At 40.8% G+C, this 25,495-nt stretch overlaps 1 long non-coding RNA gene across 1 annotated transcript; it reads right to left on the minus strand.

Moving 5' to 3' along the window:
* Positions 1–22,842: 22,842 nt before the first annotated feature.
* On the minus strand, positions 22,843–25,108 carry LOC142164795 (uncharacterized). The gene is made up of 2 exons (XR_012695827.1): positions 24,727–25,108; positions 22,843–23,140 (listed from the first exon to the last, which is right to left on the minus strand). It is a non-coding gene; the product is annotated as an uncharacterized LOC142164795 (long non-coding RNA).
* Between the last annotated feature and the right edge of the window lie 387 nt (positions 25,109–25,495).

Consider the following 25,495-nt stretch of genomic DNA (forward strand, 5'->3'; position numbering starts at 1 on the left):
TGGGCAAAGGTTTCCATGAAATACGGGTAGGAAACATGAACGTGAAATCCTTTGATGGGTCTCAAAGGGCCACGATCGGGGAGATTAATCTTTGCCTGCAGATGGGGCCAACTTGGTTCGACGTTGAATTCCACGTGCTCGATATATCAGCCTCATACAATCTTTTGTTGGGATGGCCATGAATACATGCTGCTGGGGCTATGGCTTCCACACTACTTCAAGCCGTGAAAATCGAATGGAACCATTAGGAGGTGATCATTCACGGAGACGGGAGTAACCCCATTTACACCAGTCAAACCATCCCGATTATCGGGAACAAAAGAATGCTAGGAGGGGAAACCTATCATCACATCAAACGTGCCAATGCCGTTGAGAAAGACAAATGGTGGAGTAGAAAAATAGAAAGCATACTAGCATGGTTTGGGTATGAACCCGGCCAAGGGCTTGGTAAGAATCTCCTAGGTATTACCAAACCGATATAGCTGAAACGTCATGGTACTACCTTCGGGCTCGGATACCAGTATACATGGCAGGAGTATGATGATTGGTTGCCTCCATGGCATGGACCTTATTACCCTCTCGAGCAACCAGTACCATATATGGGTCAAACTTTTCACCAACCTGATACAATATGGGGAACTGTAGAAGAAGAAGCATTAGCTGGGCTGGGGAATTTATTCCTAGAGGACAAAGGCATGGATTGCAATGCAATAATTGAGGAGGAGGAGGAAGAAGGCCTCACTATTCAGACTGTGGAGAAGGAAGTTATTCTCAGGAACTGGACTGCCATACCATCCCGGGCCTACCGAGACCCTGGGTAGCTTGGTAGATTTTATTTCTATAGCCGTTATAGGCATCTAAGATTTTTAGTAATTTTGTTTTAAAGACTTACTTGTTTCAAAATAAATGCTCGATTCATTGAGCTGTACTTGTTTGGATGTTTTCAGTCTTAATCAAATGCATTGCTCTTTATTATTGATTATTATCTTCCACACTTTTTCTTCTACAACGTTATTGTTACTTTTCCTGATGAACCGTTGACTGTGACATGCAATGAGGCAACGCAATATGAGGATAGTGATTTGGATGAAGAAGATGAAATACCTGAGGAAGTTGTCAGGGAGGTTGAAAACTTTGAGAATAAGCCTAAATCTAACCTGGACCAAATCGAAGCAGTAAATTTAGGGGACGCTGAGACCGTCAAGGAGACTTGCATCAGTATTCACTTATCATCGACAAAGAAAAAGGAGTACATTCGTTTCTTAAAGGAGTATGAAGACATTTTTGCATGGTCATATGATGACATGACTGGTTTGAGCACGTCCATAGTGGCTCACAAGTTGCCTACTAATCCCATGTGTCCGCCAGTGAAGCAGAAACTCAAAAAATTCAAACAAATATGAGCCTAAAAATCAAGGAGGAAGTTACTAAGTAGATCAAAGCCAAAGTCCTCAGAGTGATTGAGTACCCAACTTGGTTAGCCAATATTGTACCAGTTTCGAAGAAAGATGGGAAAGTCAGAGTATGTGTTGACTATCGAGACTTAAACAGAGCATGTCCCAAGGACGACTTTCCATTGCCAAATATACACATCCTGATCGACAATTGCGCCAAGCATGAACTCCAATCCTTTGTAGATTGCTTCGTGGGTTATCACCAGATCTGGATGGATGAATAAGATGTAGAGAAAACAACTTTTATTACACCATGAGGGGTATACTGCTACAAGATGATTCCATTAGGTCTAAAGAATGTTGAGGCTACTTACATGAGAGCCAGGACAACCATCTTCCACGATATGATACACAAAGAAATAGAGGTGTATGTGGACGATGTCATTATCAAATCTAAGAGGGTCGGGATCACAACGTGGACTTGAGAAAGTTCTTTAACAGGTTAAGGAGGTACAACTTGAAATTGAACCCCGCAAAGTGTGCATTCAGGGTTCCCGTATGAAAGTTACTAGGATTCATTATCAGTCGTCGAGGGATCAAGCTGAACCCGTCTAAAATTAAGGCTATTCAGGAGTTACCACCTCCTAGGAGCAAAAAGGACGTGAGAGCTTCCTAGGGCGTCTCAACTATATCAGTCGCTTCATAGCACAGTCCACAGTCATATGTGAACCCATCTTCAAGATGCTGAGGAAAGATATCGAAACAAGTTGGACCGAGGATTGTCAGGAAGCTTACTTCAAAATTAAGGAGTACTTGTCCATACCACTAGTCTTGGTCCCGCCAGAGCCAGGACAACCTTTGCTATTCTATCTATCTATATTGGATGGAGCCTTCGGATGTGTTCTGGGACAACATGACGAGACAGGGAGACAGGAACAAGTCATATACTACCTAAGTAAGAAATTCACACCTTATGAAGCACGATACTCTCTGCTGGAACGCACCTGCTGTGCTTTGACCCTGACGACCCAGAAATTGAGGCATTACTTCTATGCCTATACCACGTACCTCATATCCAGGATGGACCCCCTGAAGTATATATTTCAAAAACCCATGCCGAGTAGGAAGTTAGCCAAGTGGTATATACTGTTAAGTGAGTTCGATATCGTCTACGTAACTCAAAAGGCGGTCAAAGGACAAGCATCGGTAGACCATCTTGCTGAAAATCCTGTGGGAGGAGAATATGAACCTTTGAAAATGTATTTTCCTGATGATGAGGTGCCATTCGTAAGAAAGGACATTATCGAAGCATACGACGGTTGGAGGATATTCTTCGATGGAACTGCAAATTTCAAAGGAATGGGCATTGGAGCAGTTTTGGTATTAGAAACAAGTCAACATTATCTGGTATCTACTAAACTCAGATTTCCCTGCACCAACAACATGGCAGAGTATGAAGTCTCCATCTAGGGCTCAACATGGCAATCAACATGAATATTCAGGAGTTGTTGGTAATAGGTGATTCAGATTTGCTTGTGCACCAGGTACAAGGAGAGTGGGCCACCAAGAATTCCAAGATATTGCCATATCTGCAACATGTACAGGAATTGAGAAAGATGTTCACAAAGATAGAGTTTCAGTATGTGCCCAAAATTCAGAATGAGTTTGCCGATGCATTGGCCACCTTGTCATCTATGTTACAACATCCGAACAAGAATTTCATTAATCCCCCCAGTGAGAATTCATAATCAACCGGCGTATTGTGCCCACGTTGAAGAAGAAACAGATGGAAGACCTTGGTTCCATGATATCAAAGAGTATTTGGCAAAAGGAGAATATCTGGAGCATGCGAACCACACTCAGAAATGCACACTTCAGAGATTGTCCAATCACTTTTTCCACAGCGGAGGAAACTTGTACAGAAGAACTCCTGATTTGGGATTGCTAAGATGTGTCGATGCAAAAGAGGCTTCTAAGCTACTTGAGGAGATACATGCTGGGACCTGTGGCCCGCATATGAATGGTTTTGTCTTGGCTAAGAAGATACTTAGGGCCGGTTACTTTTGGATGACTATAGAGACAGATTATGTCCGGTATGTCCGCAAATGCTACCAATGTCAAGTGCATGCCGATATGATAAAAGTGCTGCCAAATGAGCTCAATGCCACAAGCTCACCTTGGACTTTCGCCGCCTGGGGAATGGATTCCATCGGTCCTATCGATACCACTACTTCAAACGGGCATAGGTTTATTCTAGTAGCCATTGACTATTTCAGAAAATGGGTAGAGGCTGCATCCTACAAAGCTGTAACCAAGAAAGTTGTCGCAGAATTTGTCAAGGATCATATTGTCTGCAGATTCGGAGTTCCCGAGTCCATTGTCATTGATAACGCCGCCAATCTCAACAGTGATATAATGAAGGAAATGTGTGAAACTTACAAAATCAAGCGTACAGACCTCAGATAAATGGAGCCGTAAAAGCCGCCAACAAAAACAGCAAGAAGATACTAAGGAAGATGGTAGAAAACCACAAGAAATGGCACGAGAAGCTACCCTTTGTTTTGTTGGGATACCGTACTACAGTTCACACATCAACCGGGGTAACTCCCTACATGCTGGTTTATGGTACCAAAGCTGTCATCCCAGCCAGAGGTAGAGATCCCTTCTTTAAGGATCATACAGGAAGCTAAACTTAGCGATGCAGAATGGATAAGGATCCGCTATGAGCAATTGGCCCTTATAGATGGAAAAAGGATGAACGCAGTATGTCACGATCAACTTTACCAGAACAGAATGTCCAAAGCTTCAACAAAAGGGTCAAGCCAAGACAGTATGCACCAGGATAGTTGGTGCTGAAGAAGATCTTCCCACATCAAGATGAAGCCAAAGGGAAATTCTCTCCCAACTGGAAAGGTCCTTATATGGTTCACAGGGTGCTAACAGGAGGGGCGGTTATACTTGCAGAAATAGATAGAGAAGTCTGGCCAAAACCAATTAAATTTAGACGCAGTCAAGGGATACTATGTTTAGACTACTTACATTTCTTCATCTGATATAATTGAACTACGCTTGACCTGATTCCCGTTTAAGAGGGGATACGTAGGCAGCCCTGTAGGTTCGGTCACATCTTAATAAAATTTCCATTTTCCTCCAAGATCAGAAACTGGGGCAGAATTTTGAGGAGGACCCTCAAAATTCCGGATCAAGTCCAGCTGACGCTAGCATATGCCAGATAGTTAGAAATTGGTTAAGAAACTGGGGCAAAATTTTGAGAAGGGTTCTCAAAATTCCGAAGAAGGTTCAACAAGTTTCGTTACTCGCAAATGGCCAAAGGATCATCTACCAAACTAGAGCAGAATTTTGAGGAGGACCCTCAAAATTCTAATACGAGAAAGCTGCGATGTCTCTGAGATGTGTTATAGTCACTGGTTCCTCTAAATATTATTTGATAATTTCACCATGTTTCTAAAAAATAACTCTATTTTTATCAATAATTGCATATTTTCGAAACTCTATTGCCGTAACAGTCAGGTGTTACCCAGGGAAACTCAGAGAAGGCCTCCACGGCGGAGCAGAGCAAAGCCAGCAGACAAAGGCACGAACCAACCTCCCCTTTACAAAAATTATAATTTTTCTTTGAGCGCACACACATTTAACGTAGAAATAGCATTCACAAATATATATACACGAAGCAAAATCACTATCAAACGGGCCACCAGACACTGAATGTATCCCCGCTAAGAAACATTCTACCCTTATTTGTTATTCCATTTGCATGGGACTAAGCCCTGTCCCGCATCTTGCATGAGGCTAAGCACTACCTCCATATTTGCATAAGGCTAAGCACTGCCTTCCATTTGCATGGGACTAAGACCTGTCCCGCATCTTGCATGAGGCTAAGCTCTGCCTCCACATTTGCATAAGGCTAATCTCTGCCTTCCATTTGCATGGGACTAAGCCCTGTCTCGCATCTTGCATGAGGCTAAGCTCTGCCTCCATATTTTCATAAGGCTAGGCACTGCCTTTCATGCCCTGTCCCGCATCTTGCATGAGGCTAAGTCCTACCTCCATATTTGCATAAGTCTAAGCTCTGCCTCCATATTTGCATAGGCTAAGCACTGCCTTCCATTTGTATGGGACTAAGTGATAACTAGGGATTTTGATACATTTTATACTCCTTCTTGCTTAAGTTTTGATTAGAAATGTGTACAAAATAGTCCCAAAGGCTCACAAGTTGTGCTTGATTGCAGGTTTGATCAACAAGGTGACAAGATGTCAAAGATCAGCTCAAAAAGGAGTGAAACTTGCACAAGTACCAAGACAAGACAAAGCTCAGGAAAAACAAGGCCAGTGCGGCCGCACACCATTCTGTGCGGTCCGCACAAGTGAGGTTCAAAGAGTATGATATTCAAGCAAAAAGAGCAATGCGGCCGAAGTAGGTTTTGTGTGGTCCACACTGGGATAAATGAGGCCGCACTCGATTTAGTGCGGTCTGCAGTAAGAAGGATCAGAGAGTTGCCAGTTCCAAGTTTCAAGCCAATGCGGTTTGCGCTCCATTCAATGCGAACTGCACTAGAAGCCTCTACGGTCGCACTCCATTCTGTGCGGTCCACATTGCCTGAGTTCAAAGAGATGGATTTTTATGTCAAGAGCCTTAGTGCGGCCGCACGTGATTTTGTGCAGTCCGCACTAGCCCCGCAGGGGTATTTTTGTCCAGATTTTTTAGCTTAGTATAAATAGCTTCTTTTCCCATTTTTAGTTCATCAGATAGTTTTCTCTTTAGAGCTGCGCTCGTGACTTCATAGTTTTAGCTGTTTTGAGTAATTTTAGCTATATTTCAACATTGAATCTTCTTGGTTCATTTAGTAAATAATTAATATGAGTTTTTCTTCATCTATTTCTTGTTTAATTATAAGTAGCTAAACCCATAAGCTAGGGTTGTGGCTCAACCCTAGTGTGGGTAATTGATGGGTCTTGTGTTTTAGGGCTAGATTGACTACGGGTGTTTAATATTTGGGCTAATTTCATGTTTAATTATTGAATTAGTGGTTGCAAACACTAGTTTGTGTTTAGTTGACTTGAGCTCTTCTTGAGAAAGAGAGCTTGAGTCTCTGAAATTAGTCCAACAAGGAATTGGGGCGTACTCAAGAGATTGATAGCCCCAATTAAAGGGTTAAACCTCGAGAGAGTAATACCCGACTTGAACCTTGATTGCTTGTGCAAATTTGCATACCCAATTGGTCTTGAGAAAGTCTATTTGGGCAAAATCACTTGAACTAACAAGAGGTGTAGAGTGGGTAAAATCATGCAACGGTTATATCATACTCCCCAAATATGTCAATCATGCCTTAGACTCAAGTATCCGTCAATTGACCACCTACGCGAAAGTCACTACCCTAGTGCCTTTTAAACCATTTGAACAACCCGTAACATTTTACTCTTAGCTTATTCTAGTTTAATTTACCATTGTAGTTTGATAAAAGTAGAAGTAAAACAAAAACCCAAAAATATTTAGAAGTGTAATTTGGAACACATACCCAACTCTAAATTAGATAGATACCCGACTCCAACTTCTAGCTCTTTGTGAAAATCGATCCCGACCCTAAATCGGGTAAAAGCTGCTTCGACCCTCTCTCGCTACTCAATAATAGTGCAGGGTAGGCTTTGATTACTTTTTGGTGCCGTTGCCAGGGAGCTAACAGTTTTGGCTATCTATCTGAATAGTTTTATGTATTGTTCATCTTTCCTTCTTTGGTGCTAATTTTGTTTGTGTCACAACTCAGGTACCAAATGGCAGCGAACAACGCTAATGACCCTCTTGGAAATGTGATTGCGGGGGAGTAGGTAGACGATGTGGGAGATGATGAGGTGCCTCTTGTACCTCAAGGACAACGTAGAGGCCGCTAGGCTAATGCTAATGTTAATGACAATATCCCAGACCCTCCTCCGCCACCTCCAAGAGTGGCTCCTAGAGTACTTCCGAACCAAGGCTATGCAAGTGCTATTGTCCCATCCCGAATCCGGGCGGACAATTTTCAAATAACCAATGTGATGTTGACCTTACTAGAGCAACGTGGGTATTTCACGGACGCTGCAAATCAAAATGCTTACAAACATCTCAAGGGGTTCGTGAATACATGTTGGGGGAGCAAGCAAACTAATATGTCTGAGGATGCTCTTAGGTTGAGACTCTTCCCATTCTCACTTAGAGGGAAGGCATTGGATTGGATCGAGTGACTTCCCAACCATTCCATCACTACTTGGGATGAGTTGGCGGACAAGTTCATTGCAAAATTTTTCTCACCGGGGCATATGGACGCATTGAGAGATGAGATCTTGGTGTTCAAGCAAGAGCCCACGGAACCTTTGCATGAGAATTTGGGAGCGTTATAGAACAATGGTGAAGGAATTCCCCAACAATGATATGACTGAGGCGATGATCCAACAAACTTTCTACCGGGGCATTAATACAACAAACCAATGCATAGTGAACCAACTTACTGGGGGCAACTTCATGAAGCTATCGTATGATGAGGCTTGTGACATTCTTGATGAGATGGCTTACACCTCTTCCGCTTGGCAAAGTAGAGCCAATATGCCCCAGGGTGACCCCATGATTATTCATTTTCACAAGGAGTTACATGATCATGGGCAGGTTATAGCTGAGTTGACAACCATGATGAACCAACTAGTGAAGGCACAATTTCAACAAGTTCAAAATCCTAGCCAAGTGAATGCCATGAAGGGTGTTAACATGCTTGTCAACAATAGAAGACAAAGAGGGCAACAGAACCAAGGGAATTCAGAGCAATTTGATAATGATTGTGGTGGATTTCAAAATGATGGTTATGATGAACAAAGTGAAGAAGTGCAATACATGAATAATTATCAAGGCCAAAGAGGCAATTCTTCCAACCAACAACAATGGAGACCCCAAGCAAATTGAGGCAATCAACAACAAGGCAATGGTAATTGGGGGAACAACAACCAAAACAACAACTGGGGTAATCAGAACAACAATCAAAACAACCAAGGAAATTGGAATGGTAATAACAACAATTGGGGTAGTAATAACAATCAAGGTGGATGGAACAATGAAAACCAAGAAAATCGGGTCAAGGCTTTCAAAGGCCCCCAATGTACAAACAACCGAACAATCCACCCCCATTTCCATCTCAAGGTCCTAGTCCTTCTAGCAATGATATGGGTAGAATTGAAATGATGTTCGAACAGATGATGAAGAAGAATGCGGACTCGGATGCTCAGTGGGCTTGCCACAATACCTCTATCAGGAACTTGGAGGTGCAGTTAGACCAAATCTCATAGTCTTTAAATACTCGCCTAAGGGTGCGCTACCAAGTGATACGGTAGTGAACCCGAAGGGTGGGAACAATCACGTTATGGCGATAACAATAAGAAGTAGGAGAGGCGGTGATGTGCATGCCTCCAAACAAAAGCAGATTGTGGATGATGATGTTGAGTTGCAAGAAGATGAAGTTTCTTTGGTGGTTGAAAATGTGATTGATGAAAATGTGAATGAAGAAGTGAGGATTGATATTCAAGATGTCGAGGTGGAAACTCAAAATGATGTGAACCCATCTAGGGAACACATAATAGACATGCCGGAGCCGGTTGTGCCAAAAGCCAAGGCTTCTTTGCCAAGGCCACCTCCGCCTTATCCTCAAAGGCTCGCGAAGCAGAAAAATGAAAACCAGTTTAAAAAGTTCATTGATATGATGAAGAGCTTATCCATAAATGTGCCTTTGGTGGAGGCTCTTGAATAAATGCCGGGCTATGCTAAATTCATGAAGGACTTGGTAACAAAGAAGCAGTCTATGGATTGTGAAACTATAAAGATGACTCACCAAGTTAGTGCAATAGTGCATTCAATGGCTCCGAAGCTTGAAGATCCCGATGCTTTCACCATTCCTTGCACTATTGGGAGTGCGGATTTTGCTAAATCTCTATGTGATTTGGGGGCTAGTATCAATTTGATGCCCTATTCCGTTTTCAAGACTTTGGGTATTGGGCAGCCAAGGCCGACTTCTATGAGATTACAAATGGCAGATAGAACGATGAAGAGACCATTGGGTATTATTGATGATGTGCTTGTTCGGGTGGACAAATTTATCTTGCCAGCTGACTTTGTGATGTTGGATTGTGAGGTAGATTATGAAGCTCCTATCATTTTGGGGAGAGCTTTCCTTGTTACGGGGAGGCCTTAGTTGATGTGGAAGTAGGGGAACTCACCTTCTGGGTGGGTGACAAGAAAGTGGTCTTTCATGTGTGCAAATCAATGAAGCAACCCAACACTATCGAGGTGTGCTATTTTGTGGACCTCGTTACATCAGTGATAATTGATGACACCAGTGCAATGATCAATATGGAGGACCCATTGGAGGTCGTATTATTGAACTTTGATGTTAATGAGGATGCAAGTCGAGTGGAGTGCGTGAATGCTTTACATGGAATGGACTCTTACTCTTATGAGCCTAGGAAATTATCTTTGGACCTCGAGAATAGAATGACTCCACCAACAAAACCTTCAATTGAGGAGCCTCCGGTGTTGGAGTTGAAACCACTGCCTCCACACCTCAAGTATGAGTTCTTAGGCTCAAATTCTACTTTGCCAGTTATTCTTTCCCCTTGTCTTAGTAATATGCAGGTTGATGCCACATTGGTGGTACTTCAAAAGCGGAAAAAGGCAATTAGATGGACTTTAGCTAATATTTGGGGGATAAGCCCTGCATTCTGTATGCACAAGATTATTCTGGAAGATGATGCAAATCCCTCCTTGGAGCATCAAAGGATGTTGAACGAGGCAATGCAAGAAGTTGTGAAAAAGGAAGTGATCAAGTGGTTGGATGTCGGGGTTGTGTACCCCATCTCTGATAGCTCTTGGACTTCACCAGTGCAATGTATATCGAAGAAGGTGGCATGATCGTGGTTACAAATTCACAAAATGAGTTGATTCCTACAAGAACCGTCACCGGTTGGAGGGTATGCATGGACTACTGCAAGTTGAATAAAGTGACCCGCAAGGATCACTTTCCCTTGCCTTTTCTTGATTAGATGTTAGATCGACTTGCTGGGCGTGCCTTCTACTGTTTCTTGGATGGGTATTTTGGGTACAACCAAATCTTGATTGCTCCGCAAGATCAGGATAAAACCATGTTCACTTGTCCATATGCCACCTTTGATTTTTCTAGGATGCCTTTTGGGTTGTGTAATGCACCGACTACATTTCAGCGGTGTATGATGGCCATTTTCACCGATATGATGGAAGACATCTTGGAGGTATTTATGGACGACTTTAGTGTTGTGGGGGATTCATTTGATGAGTGCTTGAAAAATCTTGATAGGGTCTTGGCCCGTTGTGAAGAAACAAATCTTGTTCTCAATTGGGATAAATGCCACTTTATGGTAGAAGAGGGCATAGTTCTTGGGCATAAAATTTCAAAGCATGGTATTGAGGTAGACAAAGCAAAAATTGATTTGATCTCAAGGCTCCCTCCACCTACATCAATCAAGGGAGTTCGAAGTTTTCTTGGGCATGCAGAGTTCTACCGGAGATTTATCAAAGACTTTTCGAATGTAGTGAATCCCTTGTGCAAGTTGTTGGAAAAATATGCTAAGTTCGTGTTTGATGAAAAATGTATGCAAGCCTTTGAACTTCTCAAGCATAAGTTGACCACCACTACTATCATTACCGCACCTAATTGGAGCTTGCCCTTTGAGCTCATGTGTGATGCGAGCGATGTTGCGGTTGGGGCGGTTTTTGGTCAAAGAGTGAATAAAATGTTTCATCCGGTGTACTATGCGAGCAAGACAATGAATTATGCTCAAGTGAACTACACGATGACCGAGAAAGAACTTTTGTCTATTGTGTTCGCAATGGAAAAATTCCAGCCGTAACTTATGGGTGCTAAGGTTATTATTCACACCGACCATGCCGCACTCCGGTACTTGATGACGAAGAAGGATTCTAGATCTAGACTGATGCGATGGGTCTTGTTACTTCAAGAGTTTGATTTGGAGATTGTGGACCGGAAGGGTAGTGAGAAACAAGTGGCGGACCACTTGTCCTGCTTGGAGGAGGAGGGAAGGACTCATGATGGCCTAGAGATCAATGATTCATTTCCCGACGAACAACTCCTTTCGGTGTCGATGAATGATATGCCATGGTTTGCCGATGTTGCTAATTTTCTTGTGACTGGTATAATCCCGTGTGAGTTCTCTTCTAACCAAAGGAAGAAGCTCAAGCGGGATAGTTTGGATTTCTATTGGGATGAGCCATACTTGTTCAAGATTTGCACGGATGGTGGGATCCAAATGTATGTCCCGGAGGAAGAGCAATTGAGTATCTTGGAGGCTTGTCATTCCTCTCCCTATGGTGGCCATCATAGCGGGGCGAGGACGACCTCCAAAGTTCTTAGTTGTGGGATTTATTGGCCAACTTTTTACAAAGATGCAAGTGAACTTGTGAAGAGGTGTGATGAATGTCAAAGAGCGGGTGAAATTTCGAAGAAAGATGAGATGCCTCTCAATACCATCCTTGAGGTTGATATTTTTGATGTATAGGGCATTGACTTTATGGGCTCGTTTGTTAGCTCGTATGGGAACACATACATTCTTGTGGCGGTGGACTATATTTCAAAGTGGGTCAAAGACGTGGCTTTACCCAACTATGAGGCCCAAAATGTTGTTGCATTTCTCAAGAAGGGCATCTTTACAAGGTTTGGTACTTCTCGTGCAATCAAAGTGATGGGGGGTCTCATTTTTTGTAATAGAGATTTTGACACTTTGATTTCAAAATATGGTGTCAATCACAAAGTTTCTACTCCCTATCATCCTCAAGAAAGTAGTCAAGTTGAAGTCTCCAACAAGAAAATCAAAAGCATATTGTCAAAGACGGTCAATGCAAACAGGACTGATTGGTCAAAGAAGTTGGATGACGCTCTATGGGCTTATAAGACTGCTTACAAGACTCCGATTGGTATGTCTCCGTATCAGTTGGTATTTGGGAAAACTTGCCATCTATCGGTCGAGTTAGAGCACAAGACCATATGGGTTTTGAGGAAGCTAAATCTTGAATGGGATGTTGTAGCTAATCTTCGTTTGGAGCAGCTTAATGAACTTGATGAATTCTGATTCCATGCCTACTCCAGTTCATCCTTGTACAAGGACAAGATGAAGTACATTCATGATAAATATACTCGTAGCAAGGAGTTCAAAGTTGGTAATTTGGTTCTCTTGTTCAACTCTCGGTTACGTCTGTTTCCGGGAAAGTTTAAATCAAAATGGAGTGGACCTTTTGAAGTGGTGTGTGTGACCTCGTTTGGTGCTCTTAATTTAAAGAACAAAAATGGGGAAGTTTTTAGAGTGAATGGGCATAGGTCAAGCAATGGGGAAGTTTTTAGAGTGAATGGGCATAGGGTCAAGCACTACTTGGGAAAAATTGATGACAGCCACGTAGTGGAACTTCTTCATCTCAAATGATTTGATGGTAATCTGCGTCGTGCCGCGACGTTAAATCAGACGCTTCTTGGGAGGCAACCCATGTGTTTTTCTTCTTGTTTTTCTTTGATTTTCATGGTAGTATAGGATTTATTTTTGGACTAACTGGTTGTGAGTTGCTACAGGATTGTGTTGATGCAGTGCTGGACATAGTGGAAAAAGTGTCAGGTCTCTGAAGCTTTCAGTGCGGATGCACTACATTTAGTGCGGACCACACTGATGAAGGATGAAATGTCCAACTCTTTGAAGTTTTCCACTGCGGCCGCATTACATTTTGTGCGATCCGCGGTGGACCACTGCGGCCGCATGACATTTTGTGTGGACCACAGTGAGTTGCCTTCTCAAACTTGAAGCAAGCTGTGTAGTGTGGACCGCAGTCCATTTTGTGCGGTCCGCACTGGGTTGGTAAGCTGGGCCCCATGTCCTTTTCTATAAATAGGGCCTGAGGCCCTCCTTTTACACATTTCGATATTTAAACTCTCAAAACTCTTAAAGCACTTTTCGTCACCCCTGTTGCTCGTAATTAATTGCTTGGATTCATTAATATTCATTTTATCTCACAACTAGTAACTTAACTTCTTTTTAATTGCTTTAATTTTGTTATTCCCCTCTACTTTTTGTTTTTCTTGTCTCTTATTCTAGTATTCCCGTATTTTCTCCAATTGGTTAGGTTAGGGTAATTAATTCTTTGATTAAAGTAGAATTAGGTGGTTAAAAATAATGGGCAATCACTTAGGAACCTTACTAAGGTGAAATATTGGACTTAAAAGCAAATGTTTTGAACTCTAAGTTAGTGCCGCAACTGGGCACTCAGTGCAGACCGTAGTGGTTTTTGTGCGGTCCGTAGTGCCCTTGTGCGGTCCGCGATAACATTTTGTGCGGATCGCATTGCTGAAAGTCCTCAAGCCTGATTTTCGAGGACCGCAACCACATTACATTTTGTGCGGTCTGCGGTGCCTCAATGCGAACCACATTGCCTTTTTGTGCGGTCCGCATAGCAATTGTTCAGAGAGTAGGTAGTCTGAATCCCACCTCTGTGCGAACCACATTGACATTTTGTGCGGACCGCATTAGCCTCTGTACGGCCGCACTCCATTTTGTGCGGTTCGCACTGTGTGATTTTTGCAACTGTTTGCAACCTTTATTCTTCTGCAACTGTGAACTTAATTGAATCTACTGACAAAGCATACCTGAACCTCTTTGCAGACAATGGTGAAACAAAGAGGAAAGGGCTCTAAACAACCAGGCAGAGGAGAATCCTCCCGGGGAGGGAAACAGAAAATGGTAAGATTGACTGTTCAAGCTCGACAAATCATTAAAAACATGAGGAAGATGATTAAAGCTGTTGATAAGGCCATTAACATGTCTGAGAGTGAGTACGAGCCCTCCCGGGAGATATCTTCAGACTCAATCCTAGAGTACATCCCTGACTGACCGGAGAGAAACAGACTAAGAGACACTCCTCCCACTTCCCCTGCTTCCCAAACGTCAGTAAATGTATCTCTGGGTCGTCTGAGGTCTCAGCTGAAGACGATGGGGATGAATACTCCACCTCTCCCATAGCTTCATTATCCGGAGAGGGTGTAGTAGGAGAAGGAGGTGATCCCCAGGTTCACGGGGTAGAACGAACTAGAAACCCAGAGGTGTGGCAAGACCGGTTTGTGAGCGAGGTAGCTTATCACAAATTTAGAGAATGGTGGCCGGTGATGAAGTTGATCCCGGAGAGGAGCTTTGTTGATAAAGACTTATTACCTTACAATCCCAATGTGAGGAGGCAGTTTAGGGAAAGAGTTGGCTGGGAGTATTTCTTGAACAACTATGAGGATGCAAATGAGCACCTGGTCAATGAATTCTATACCAATGTTGCCCACATCAAAAAAGGCACAAAAGTGACCAAGGTGCAACATCTGAAGGTGCTTTTTGACGGGAAAACAATAAATGATTACCTCAGCTTTGATGAGGAGGATGAGGAACTATATATGGCAAAGATGGAATTGGGCGAGGAGGTCCGTCCCTGGTTGGCACAGTATTTGGCAATCCTAGGTACCACCCCCGATTGGCTAAATGCGGGAGTGAAAATTTTGAGAAGAAGTTTGAATTTCGAAGCCAAGGGGTGAGAAACATTTGTGTGCAACAGATTGGACCCCACTACTCATGACAAATCCCTCCCTCTTCATCGAGCAATTTTGGTGGCATCGATCATGGCGGGGTACCCGATTAATGTCGGGAAGGTAATGTCTCGGGTAATTTATGCAGGTAGTCAGTGAAGGTGATAGAAACTACCTCTTCCCCAGCTTCTTGACCATGTACTTCAGGGACCTCAAAGTTGAAAAGAGGCCATTTTATATAAAGGTAAAAGCGAAGGCCCCGTTCTCATGGTACAATATGCAGGGTGATGACAACCCAAAGAGCAAGAACTTCAAGGGAACAACTACTGCTCCAATTGGCTAGTCTGAAGGGCCAGTTGTGGTAGTGGCTCCTACTCAGCCTGCCTCTACTTCCACAGACATTCCTCCTGGTCCATCCACTTCAGCAGATCCCGAGATACCCTCTTCCCGAGCCTACCCAGTGACTGCACACCGACTGAGCCAAGCTCTTCTCAGCATCAACAACTGGATGCAGACAGCTTCATCCAAGTTGTCTATCCTTACTACTATAGTGAAATCTCAGTCGGCACCTCCGCCTCCGTAGGTCTCGCAGTCTATCGAGGATGCCCTCAAGGAGATTCTGGCCAACCATAAGAAAATTCTTGACACCTAGAAAGTGCTTACGGATGCTGTTGATTCACACAACAAGGCTCTCAAGGAGCTTACTAAGGAGCACAAGAAGTTGAGGAAGACGCGGGCTTCCAAGGAGTCCATAAAGGCGTTGAGGGTTGATGTTGACAAGATAAAGGCAGATCATCTGCCTTTTGACTTATTGCTACAGGACCCAGTACTAGCAGCTCATCCCCATCCTGAGCAATCCCAAAGGCCTCCCAAGAGGAAGAGGATGATTCTCCGAGCAGACGATGCAGTCATCCAGTTGGCAGACCCACCAGAGACCTCCTCTAGTCAGCCACAGGATGCACCTCAGGAGCCTGTCCAGGTCCAGGCCTAGATCCCAGCAGCAGAGCAGCAGGCCATAGGGAACCAGTCTGAGGTTCCCAAGCATATTGAGGACCCAGGGACCACTCAAGAGCCCATGCAAACAAACGGGCAATAGGGAGTCTCTATATCCTTTTTCCCTTTTTCTTTTTGATGCTTATTTGGTTTAGTTGGCATTGGGGACAATGCCAACTTTCATTTGAGGGGGTAGACCCTACTTTTATGGATTTGGATTACTGTATATATTTGACAATTTTTAGGCTTTCTTTATTTTTCATCTTTGGTTTGTATATAATTTTAACATTTCGTTACATTTTGCGTACTTTTATTTTACTTTGGGTATGTATATAAAGTTATGTTACATTGTACATATTCATCCCATCTATTGTATATTCGACAAATCCCCTCTTGTATATATTCATTTTACTTTCCGCAATATTTCGTTCTTAGCTTCTTATTTATGTTCGTAGCTTCTTGTTTTGAAAGTTGCCTCTGGTTTTCTTAATGTCACGGTTCTTTCCAAAGGTGGAGTTTGTGTGAACCGGGTGACTCTTCCCAATGATGGATGGCGTGACAACCTTCTTAAGGGTTTATGTCCGTTTTTTTTGTTTTTATTAGTTAGTGATTAAGGGTGCCTCAAGGAAAGCTTCACTTGGGCCTAGCACATTTGCCTTTGATTTTATGGTCAAAAACAAATTGTTGTGTTTAGGATGGTGAAAGTCCTGACTTTGAGACTCTTGTGTTGACCGATAATCAGCAAGTGGTTTTTCGGGACCATTGTGTGCTCAAATCTTATCTAAGGTCGTTGTGGGACCCCAACTCTGTGTCTTTAGCAATCCCATAGCTTGTGTGGTGAGAAATTGCATTGCAAGTTCAAGTCCCGAGCCATTGGTCTAGAACTTGCCCTGAATGTTTGTTGAGGCAAAATCCTAAGTGAATTTTGACTTGAGACATGATTATAGGCTCTCCTTGGTCCAAATGATAGCTTGAACACTTCCATAACCTACCAATGATAAGATCCCTAGTCAACCCTTTTGAGCCTTAGACTCTTTTCCTTCAAAGAACCATGATATAAGATTTTAACCGTTCTAAAAAATACCCTCTCTTGGCACCTGACCTTTCCTTTAGCACATGGCAAAAGTATAAGTTTGGGGGGGGGAGACGAGGATGGAAACAAAGTGGTAAAAAGGTACAAAATGAAGAAAAAGAAAGACAATGAAAAAGAAAGAAAAGCAAAAAGACCAAAAGAATGCTCAAGGTAGAATTGAATAAAAAGGGATTCAAAAAAAGCAAAGAATGAAATGTGTGGAAAGTTGAGAAAGGAGAAAAGATTTGAAATGTATAAAAAAGAGTGACTTTGTATCTCTCTAACCCCTTAGAAAGAAGTGAAATAACTCAAAAAGTCAAGGAATATGTGCCAAATGAAACAAAAAGAAGTGCTTACGGGAAGATGAAACCTACTTAGACCAAACATTTCCTACCCTGAACCAAAAGCCTTCACCATGTCTCCACAAAAGCCCTATATGATCTTTAGTTGAATATAGCTTACATTAGTGGTGACTCACATAAGGGGCAAGCATATGGTACTTAGAGCCGGACTTGTGACTTTTTCTTGAGAGAGATGAGTGAACTTCCATTGACATCGTTCTGAGTGCCACTATTATAAAGGTGAGGTTTACTTAAGGAGAGTTGAGGATATGTGAGTTTGGGTTCCACAATGACCAAAGTAATAGAAAGAGTTCTTTGATGTGTTGAGTCAACTCTTGATGCTCTTGTGTCGCACTTAATCCATGGTGTTTCAAAGAGTAAATGTTGTTAATGATTCTTTTGTATTGAGGGAAATTGTTAGTCCCAATTGATGCTAGATGAGGTTACTTTAGGACAACTGAATTTTCTTGGATTTTCCCTTGAGGGGTGGGTCTTATTTTGTTTTCTTGAGGACAAGCAAAAGCTTAAGTTTGGGGGAGTTGATACCTAGGGATTTTGATATATTTTATACTCTTTCTTGCTTAAGTTTTGATTAGAAATGTGTACAAAATAGTCCCAAAGGCTCACAAGTTGTGCTTGATTGCAGGTTTGATCAACAAGGTGACAAGATGTCAAAGATCAGCTCAAAAGGAGTGAAAATTGCACAAGTATCAAGACAAGACAAAGCTCAGACAAAACAAGGTCAGTGCGGCCGCACACCATTCTGTGCGGTCCGCACAAGTGAGGTTCAGAGAGTATGATATTCAGGTAAAAAGAGCAATGCGCCTGTAGTAGGTTTTGTGCGGTCCGCACTAGGATCAATGAGGCCGCACTCGATTTAGTGCGCTCCGCAGTAAGAAGGATCAGAGAGTTGCCAGTTCCAAGTTTCAAGCCAATGCGGTCCGTGCTCCATTCAATGCGGACCGCACTAGAAGCCTCCGCGGTCGCACTCCATCCTGTGCGGTCCGCATTGCCTGAGTTCAGAGAGATGGATTTTTATGTCAAGAGCCTTAGTGCGGTCGCACGTGATTTTGTGCGGTCCGTACTGCCCCACAAGGGTATTTTTGTCCAAATTTTTCAGCTTAGTATAAATAACTTCTTTTCCCATTTTTAGTTCATCAGATAGTTTTCTCTTCAGAGCTGCGCTCGTGACTTCATAGTTTTAGCTGTTTTGAGTAATTTTAGTTACATTTCAACATTGAATCTTCTTGGTTCATTTAGTAAATAATTAATATGAGTTTTTCTTCATCTATTTCTTGTTTAATTATGAGTAGCTAAACCCATAAGCTAGGGTTTGGCTCAACCCTAGTGTGGGTAATTGACGGGTCTTGTGTTTTAGGGCTAGATTGACTATGTGTGTTTGATATTTGGGCTAATTTCATGTTTAATTGATGAATTAGTGGTTGCAAATACTAGTTTGTGTTTAGTTGACTTTGAGCTCTTCAGGAGAAAGAGAGTTTGAGTCTCTAGAATTGGTCCAACAAGGAATTTGGGCGTACTCAAGAGATTGATAGCACAAATTAAAGGGTTAAACCTCGAGAGAGTAATACCCGACTTGGACCTTGATTGCTTGTGCAAATTTGCATACCCAATTGGTCTTAAGAAAGTCTATTCGGGAAAAATCACTTGAACCATCGAGAGGTGTAGAGTGGGTAAAATTGTGCAACGGTTATATCATACTCCCCAAATATGTCAATCATGCCTTAGACTCAAGTATCTGTCAATTGACCACCTAGGCGAAAGTCACTACCCTAGTGCCTTTTAAACCATTTGAACAACCTGCAACATTTTACTCTTAGCTTATTCTAGTTTAATTTACCATTGTAGTTTGATAAAAGTAGAAGTAAAACAAAAACCCAAAAATGTTTAGAAGTGTAATTTGGAACACATACCCAACTCTAAATTAGATAGATACCCGACTCTAACATCTAACCTCACTGTGGAAATCGATCCCGACCCTAAATCGGGTAAAAGTTGCTTTGACCTTCTCTCGCTACTCAATAGTAGTACATGGTTCGCTTCGATCACTAAGCCCTATCCCGCATCATGCGTGAGGCTAAGTCCTGCCTCCATATTTGCATAAGGCTAAACACCGCCTTTCATTTGCATGAGACTAAGCCCTGTCCCGCATCTTGCATGAGGCTAAGCTCTGCCTCCATATTTGCATAAGGCTAATCTCTGCCTTCATTTGCATGAGACTAAGCTCTGTCTCCATACCTACATGAGGCTAAACTCTGCCTTTAGTTTACATTCTTTCACCGAGACTGCTGTCTCTCCAGCACTATCTATTTGCTCCTCTTTCGGGCTAAGCTTTGCCCTCAACCTCACAAGACTAAGCCTTGTCTTGTTAAACATCATATTATTGCATTTCATGGGCTGAAATATCGTCAATCTGTCCAAAGGCACTCATAGTCTAAAGGCATCATCCTCATAGCCGGAAGACACCATGCCATGGCCTGAGGATCTCTCAAATTTGCATATCATTATTCAAAGGCGTCATGGTTCGGAGGCACCATTTTCATGTCCCGGGAATATCATTTCATGTCCTGCGAATCCCTCACTGAACAATTCATGGACCAGGACATCATGGTCTAAGGACACCATCCGCACCGTCCAAAGACAGCTTTTATGGTCCGAAGGGAATCTACATCATGTTTAAATTTCTGCACAAATACATGTTCGTAGCATCTATTTATCTGGAGGTGACTAGTAAGCAGCCTCTATCCGAGCAGGAGCGACCTCGCTCCAGTTCCTTCAACTATCTCAAACTGGACCGCTCACCATACCCATTCTTTCACCCATTCCAAAATTTTGTGCCGGTTCTTGTAATGACTTCATCGGTACATTCTATCGATGGATCTGGAACTACACACGGCCTGATTCTTGTAAAATCAGGGATATGTAGGCAGATCGAAGACCAGAGTCCGGCCTCTATCTTTAAAAACATCCCATTCAGTCAAAATTGCCCATCATTTCTTTACCTGAAAAATCTTTCATCCTTCCTGGGTAAAGAAGGGCAGTTGTTGATATCCTATCTCTCTCTCTCTATATATATATATATATATATATATATATATATATATATATATATATATATATATATATATATATATATATATATATACTTAAATATGCCTACACACTTTCAAAATATTGCATACGTATTTACAAACATGCACAAGTATTTTTAAAGTTTTTCTATAATTTTAAAGGCTTTAAATCAATTTATTTCTGTATTTTTATTTATATAAATATATAATAATTATTCCTCATATTATTTTTATGATGATCTAATCATATAAATTCTTCATTTATGCCCATATAATGTTTAAATATTTTAATTGCCTTTTTTATATTCACATTTGTATTTTTAGGCTAGAATTGTATATTTTTGCAACAATAGCCTATATATATGCACAATTATATTATCTATACAGAATATGACTTTTCATATTTTTACAATATTAAGTAAGTATTTTAAAGCATTTTAATGCACAAATAACATTTTTATCATATATAAATTATTTTATAAAATTGTTTTATTAAATTAATTGAGTATTTAAATTCTAGCCCCTAGAAAATACTAATTTTCGGACCCAAAAACCAGCCAAATCCCTAACCCAATTCACCCAGGCCCAAAGGCAATTAGACCCGACCCAGAGCCCTCTAATCTTAGCTGTTGATCTCTGAGATTAACGGCCCACATTGGTTCTTACCATTTTTAACTCCAAACGATCCCCCTAACCTAAATCATTTTCCCACCATACCCCGCCATCACCCATTCCCTCCTCTCTCAAATGCCCTCTACCTAAACCCTAATCTTCAAGCGCCATCACCGACTTAGCCCTCCGTTCTACGATATTTCTCTATCGTCTCAGGCCTATATTGGCCTCCTACTAGCTATGGTATCTCCATCTCCTAGATGCTTGAGGAGATTCTCATGGGACCAGGGCAAGTCTGCTTTACACCTTTGGTTTTTTTTGCCTATTTCAGGCCATTTGGCTCGACCTTGAGTAAGATCTTTCTCATTTTCGTCTTAAATTCATGGTTTCCTAAGTCTATGACCTCATCTATGTTATACTTCTAAAAACCCTAATTTTTACCTTTTATCTTCTTAGATATATACAGATCTGAGACCGATTGAACGTATTTCACATGTTTTCTTGAAAGATTCCTGGCTTTTCAACTGATTTTTCGTTTTTCCTAAAACTAGGTTTACCCTAAGTCATGTTCTCTAAAGATTTTTTTGATTTTCGAATGTTAATCATCTGTTCTTAAGTGTTATTGATTGATTTCCGCTAATATTGTTTGGACCCTGGTCGATTTACGCTTAAGCCCCAATTTTCTTTTACTTTTGCTTCATTTTTGGGGTTTTCCATGTCACTTGTTGCATTGTTTCGTTCTATGCCTTGACTTTCATGATTTCTCCTTAGTCTAATTCAGTATCTTTTGACTTTTACCCTAGTTCATCTCTACTAGGGTTTCTGAGTCAATCTCTAGGCTAATTTCTGTGTGTTTATGAAATTTTATTTAACCTATTTGTCTATTTGTGAAAAACTGATATTCCCCCCCTTAAATCAGTACTATTTTGAATTTTGATTTACTAATTTGCTCGGTTAAAACTTATGTGCTGATTCTTGATTTATTTCCTTGTTTACGACTTTAATTATTCTTCTTACCTTATTTAATTGTTCGTAATGTTACTGATTTTTCACGATTATTTCCTTAATTAGACTCATGTTTGTTAACCTCTTTACTTAGGTCTGATTTGATTTCTTTCCTTAAACGACTCCTGTCCTTTAATCGTTGAGTAGTTATCTTCAATCAAGGGAAGATTATGGTGATTTTGTGCGTAATTGATCCTGTGATTTCCCTAATTGCTGAATGTTGATTTCTTTTACCTTATTCTGCTCCGCTCCTAAACTGCTATATATACTCTCCTCTATTCTCACCTTTGGGAGACGAACATCAGTTCATAACACGCACATACACTCGAACTCTTCTCCTTCTTGGCTACTTGTGTTACTTGTGCTATTATGGGTCTAGTCGGATGAAAGTCAAAGCTAGATATTGGACTATACCTGCTCTATATTCTACACTCTTTTTCCTCAACTGGTATATCTCTAATTAAAATTGGAACCCAAATTCTATATGTTTCATTCCTGCATTAGTTCATTATGAATTTGACTTCTTTGTTTAAGCATGCCTAAATTCTACCATATTCAATGTACAACCAGTATGTCTGCACTTTACATGTTTCACGCCCCAAACCTGGGAAGGTGTGGCTGGCACCAGTGCCGTACTGGCCCGAGCGAACCACCCTATAACTCATTTTTTTCTAACTATCATGGGCCAACATGGCCACAACTCGCAATGTACAATTGTAAGTTGGCAAATGTTATATTAATGAACCATCGTTCATAAAACATTAATACATATGGGCCGTCAAGGCCTCTGACATACTGTACAAAATGAACCTCTATGTGTCTACAAAGCTTCTAAGAGTATTTGACATCAAATGGAATATGGTACCGGCTGACCCATAAGTATGTAGTAAAACTCTGACATGATAACTCATAGACTCGGCTGCACTCCGAATGAGGTGCAGTCTTACCGATCCTTTGCTGAATGCCAATCTCGTCTACTATGAGGGATCATCAAACTGATTGTCTATACCTGCGGGCATGAAACCCAGCGTCCCCAACAAAAGGACGTCAGTACGAATAATGTACTGAGTATGTAAGGCAGAACTGAAACATAACAGTAAGTCAACATTTAATCAAGGACATAAAAGAAACACAGAGTAAAGGATTCAACCTGAAAGTCTGGATAACTTTGTAAATCATGAAATATTTATAATGTAATGCATATGAATGTCATGTGATGCATAGGTCTGTATGTACATAAGATCATCAAGCCTCTGAAGGCATCTCATCATATTATTTCAGCCACTTTGGGCAACATCATCATCGTATACCAGCTGATCAGGTGGTGGTGCGTATATAATGCCATAACCTTTCCATATTCCATATACATACATACATATATATATAGATATATACACGTATGTAATGCCATAACATCATCACGCCTCTGAGGGCATCCCATCATATCATTTCAGCCACTGTGGGCAAATCATCAACGTATACCAGTTGGTGGTGGTGCGTATATAACACCGTAACCTTTCCCATATCCCATACACACACACACACACACACACACACACATATATATATATACATACATACATACATACATACATACATACATACATACATACATACATACATACATACATACATATATACACGTATATAATACCATCTGGTCATAGGTCAATGTACATGAATGCAATGCATGAAAAGTACATTAATAAAATCTTTCGAGATGTCATAAAATCATTTTGCCTTTGAGTATTATCATAAAGTAAACTCTTTTCAACTTTCGTATTTTTCTGAGACCCATGAACAGATGATAAAATATTATGACACATGAAAATTCAAGAACATAGATATCTCTAATACTTCTATGAATAGAGTAATTTATAAAATCTGTGCGTTTGCATGTTTCGTTTGTGTCGTATAGATCATGCCAAAAAGAAAGAAGAGATATCCTTAACATATATGATTTTCCTACTGTCCTCACAAAATTTTGTTTCATTTTATAAGTAAATCCCATTTGTTCATTAACCTTCTAACTGCAAACCCTCAAGGATAATTATTGAGTCGAAAACCCTTCATTCCATATTTAATATTGATCGCCTCCTCCCGCAAATAGCCTTGATAGTTCTCAAACCACCAAAGTCATTTAAACAGGAAGCTCTTATTTCATAAGTACTCACTTTGCATCCGATCAAATTGAATCCTTTCTTGGCATCCCTTTGTAAACATCTTCACTAGAATTTGACTATAGTGGAACTCCTAATGCTAGCGTTTCAGCAATTGTATAAAAATAAAAGAAAAGATCTTCACTACATACAAAGGAACGATCTTTTCAATGGAACAACAAATCAACCATGCAAAAGTTAACCTTAATTAATACCTTATAAGGAGAAATCTGGTGGATGTACTAAATTCACATATTTCATTTTCAAGAAAGCCATATAAACCAAGTCTTTATCCCCCAAAAGAAACCACACGTTCAAAACATAGAGAATAAGCAAAACTGAGAGACATGAAATTTCAAGATAACCAACACTTCCGCCACCACCATATTTTAAAATCACTTGTTCTTAATGAATGTGAAGAACTTCAATTTCAAACCTGTGAACAGCCTATTTTCGAGCATCCACTTCATAGTTTATACCAGTAGGAGAAAGTGTAGCAGAAGAACTCTCCATCAATATACAAATAAGTAGCAGCTCCACATTCCAAAGCAGATGCAACATTCTTCCCATATTCTTACCAGTACAAATTTCTACAACTTCACCTTCTCAACAAAGTAAAAACAAATGCTCTTTATCCATTTTTCACATAACTTGCCTCTTCAACATTGCTTTATCTAAAGCTAACCAAACTTAAACAATCATAGCCATAAGAGAAATTTGAAATAATTGCCACTGTTTGTCACTCTATAGCCAGGCACATGAAGATGCACCGCCCATAGTTACCCTAAATTGATTTTTTGGAAACTGTTAAAACACAAATCCATGTGTAAAAATTTCACTCAGGAACGTCACCCAAAATCCGACACATGTAAGAAATTACTAGTGAGTCATCCTAAATTAAAAGGGGGCTGCCACGTGGGGTGGGTCTTTAATTTTATCCCCTAACTTATTAATTAATTGGGTAATAACCCGTTACCCGATAATTAATCAATTACTCACGTAATTAAAAATTCTCTCAAATTACTTAAAATTTTACTTATTTTTAATACACTTTATATAACTTACTATTATGGTCATGTGGTACCATACAAAATAAGTACATACACTATTATTTTATTAAAATATCCATATAAAAAAATAAATACATATATTTTCTCTACTTATAATTTTCCTAATCTCATATAAAGAGTAAAATTTTTAGTACG

Source organism: Nicotiana tabacum, chromosome 10 (assembly GCF_000715075.1).
Source record: "Nicotiana tabacum cultivar K326 chromosome 10, ASM71507v2, whole genome shotgun sequence".
Classification (NCBI taxonomy): Eukaryota; Viridiplantae; Streptophyta; class Magnoliopsida; order Solanales; family Solanaceae; genus Nicotiana; species Nicotiana tabacum.